Here is a 3,520-nt window from a genome sequence, read left to right on the forward strand (position 1 = left end):
ACCATCCCCCCACCTTGAAGGCTTCAAGGGTACTATGCTTAATTTTTGATGCTGTAGATGCGATTGAAATCTTTTCTTAACTTTACCAACTGACAAAATAGAATTTATAGTTATTAATTTTGGCAAAAATAAAGAATTTTTTCCTGTAAATACAGTAATGTTTATATTCTGATTTAAATGGTTTAAAGCCATCCTTAATAATATTTAAAAAATATCTATATCTTTTACATCTTTAAATTTCATAGACAAAATATCTAAACATACAGAAATATAACTTATGTCTATATTTTTTATAATTTCATGAATAACTTTTCTATTTAAATTTCCAGTAGCATACAATTTTGTTACAAAACGAACAGCATATTCAGAAACAATTTTTCTGAAATGTGTAGTATTAATTTCACTTGTATCATCAATCGCATCTAACAAATTTTCAGAATGAAACAATTGGAGGTTTTCTTCGACATTGTATTTCGATATATTCTGAGAGACAGTTTCATTTTGGTTTATAGAAGCATTCTGTTGAAATGATGTTTTATAATGCGTATTTAAAATATGTTTTCGTAAGTAATAAACATTACTAAAAATACTTATGCAATCTTTGAAATTACATTTAACTGTAGAATTCATGAGCAACTTGTGTTTTATTTTAACATGCAACATTAAGGTATCCATGGATAAGAATGTATGTTCACAGTAAAAACATTAAATTATTGTAAAAAATTATAGACTGGCATAGAACCAGTAAATATATAACTTATAAAATATAAAGGGAAAGAACTTAATTACACTTTTAGAAAATGATAATTAATTAGTTAATAATTAATTAACAATTTCTTGTTGTGTAATTTTATACAGAATAACAAATTATTTTATAAATCTTTATATAGCTTATTATATATTTTTTTAAATCTATTATAAGTTTAATGACCATTTAAAAATGTTTTAAGTAGTAATAGCTTCAGTATTACTAGTTTTTTCAAAAGACTTAGAAACTTTATTTAATATATATTCTACATTAGGAATGACAGAATCCCATTTTATATTGAAATTATAAATACCTTTCTGAGGAGGAAAGAGAAGAGAGAGTGAGGAGGCGGGAGTTAGAGGAGGCAAAAAGGAGAGAGAAGGAAAATGAAGATTCGGAGAGCAACAGAGAGGAGAAGAATGGAGAGAGGGAAGGAGGAGACGGAAGAGGCAAAAATAAAGGAGAGGAGAGAAAGCAAGACATGAAGAAGAGAAGGGAGAGAGAAATAAAGGAAGACAAAGAAAAAGAGAAGGAGAGAGCAGAGGCGGAGAAGGCGGAAAAAGCTGAATGGTGGAAAGAGGAAGAAGAGGAGGCAGAGAGAGAAGAAAGATTCAGGAGAGAGAAAGAGGAAAGAAGAGGAAGAAGGACAATATGGAAAGGAGTAGAAGGAAAGAATAAGGAGGAAAGAGCAGAGAAGATAGAAACGGTGATAGAAGACTGGGCGGGAAGAGAGATAGAGGTGGAAAGAATCACAGAAAAGCAGGGAGAAGGGGGGAGAGTAGTTATGATAGTGGAAATGAAAGAAGCGAGGGACAAGAGAGAGTTACTGGTGGGAAGGGAGTGGATTAGAAGGAAATGGGGAATAAGGAAAGATGAAGACTTGAGCATGGAGGAGAGGAGAATAAGGTGGAAGATGGTAGAAAGGGCAAAGATAGAAAGGAAAAAGGGAAGGGAGGTATGGGTGGAGAACAGAAGAATGTGGGTAGACGGGAAGGAATGGAAGTGGATAGGAAAGGAGAGGGAGAAGGATAGGAACGGAGGGGAATCAAGCGGGTAAAAATGGGTCGATGGAAAGGAAGGTGGAGGTGGAAAGGGGGGAAAGGGAAGGGAGCAGAAATGAAGAAGAGGTCAGCGAGTAGAGTAAAGTGTATTAATCCGGAATTTGGTTATAGGGAGGAGGAAGGAGATGGAGGTGAAGAAAAGAGGAGAGGAGAGGAAGAATGAGAGAAGGAAGGCACAGGAGAGAGGGGACACAAGGAGGAAGCAGGAAAAGAAAGAAGGAAAGACGAGACAGGACGGAGGGAGAGAAGGCAGAAGGTGAAAACAGGAAATGGAAAGAGGAGGGAAAGGATACTGGAGAAGAAAGGAGGAAAGAGGAAGGAGGGACAAGGGTAGGGGAGGGCCGAGGGGAGGGGGGCAAAAGTATGTAAAGGTCGCATATGGCCAGGTCGCGGTAGGAGAGATAAGGATATGGCTGTAAAGGGTTCGGGAACGCTCCCTTCAAAAGCGCCACTGTATTTCGAAAGAAATAAACAGACACTACTACTATAAATACCTTTCTGGATTAGCATCCAAAGATGTTCACTCATTATAGGATAATGAACTTGAAACACATGGAATGTTTTAAAACATATATCGATTGCCTCTAAGGTACTGTTTGTTCTATATAAAACGTCGTCCACTTGAACGTCAGTTTCTTTAACATCATAAGGCGATCCAAGAACAATTATATGTATATGGCTGCAACGTAATTTTTAACATTTCAGCATGCTGCCTTGCTTTATGTTTAATTAGAGTCATATCTCCAGGAATCTAGAAATATACAATAAAAATATAATAAAAGCAAAATTGGCATGAACTGTAATTTTTAATAAAATTTAAATTAATTTTAAACTTTACTAACAGTTGCATATTTTATCAGGCTTGCTTTGGCATTAGCTATTGAAGGTTTGTAACATTTTCCTTTATATTTTTTCAATGTTTTTGGCGGAATCAAGTGTGGAAGTAACATAAGACCTATGGCTACTTTTGTATCTAAAAAATGAAATTTATTTGTTAATGTTTTATACAGGGTGGTCTAAAAGTTCCGGAACGGTTGAATATCCCGAGAAATTGTGGGTGGATCGGAAAACGGAAAAATACGTATTTCCTATTTTTGAAAGAGCTATCGAATGATACCAAAATTGACCCCCCACCCCCACCCCTGTGGGTGGGGCGTGGGACAACTTTAAAATCTTAAATGGGAACCCCTACTTTTTATTGCAGATTCGAATTCTACGTCCAAAAACACGTAAATTTTGTCTAAACCTTTTTTTTCGATTCCTGATAGATGGCGCTGCATTCGGCGAAAATTGGTTAAATCGTTTTCTTCAAGGGAAATCCCCATGTTTTATTGCATAATGATGCTATACGTCGAAGAAAAGTAACTTTTGTCTGAAACATGTTTGTCGAATTATCGTAGATGTCTACGATAAATTTTTATCCGTTCTTAGCTTTACCCAGGATTAACGACGTGGACGTGACGGAAATTATAATCCCTTTGGGGTGCTTGTTTATTGTGAGTCCCTTCGCCTCTCACCATCGGGGTGCTTGTTTTAGGTGAGTCCCCTCGCCTCTCACCATCGGGGTGCGTGCTTGTTTTAGGTGAGTCCCCTCGCTTCTCACTATTCGCCAACCTTAATTCTTTCCTTGCTCAAATTGGTATCCACCCTTCTCTTGGCAAAGTCCCAACCGATAAAGTCCCAACGGGTAAAGCTAAGAACGGATAAAAAA

This window comes from Vollenhovia emeryi, unplaced genomic scaffold, assembly GCF_000949405.1.
Source record: "Vollenhovia emeryi isolate VEMERY1.0 unplaced genomic scaffold, V.emery_V1.0 DF939553.1, whole genome shotgun sequence".
NCBI lineage: Eukaryota > Metazoa > Arthropoda > Insecta > Hymenoptera > Formicidae > Vollenhovia > Vollenhovia emeryi.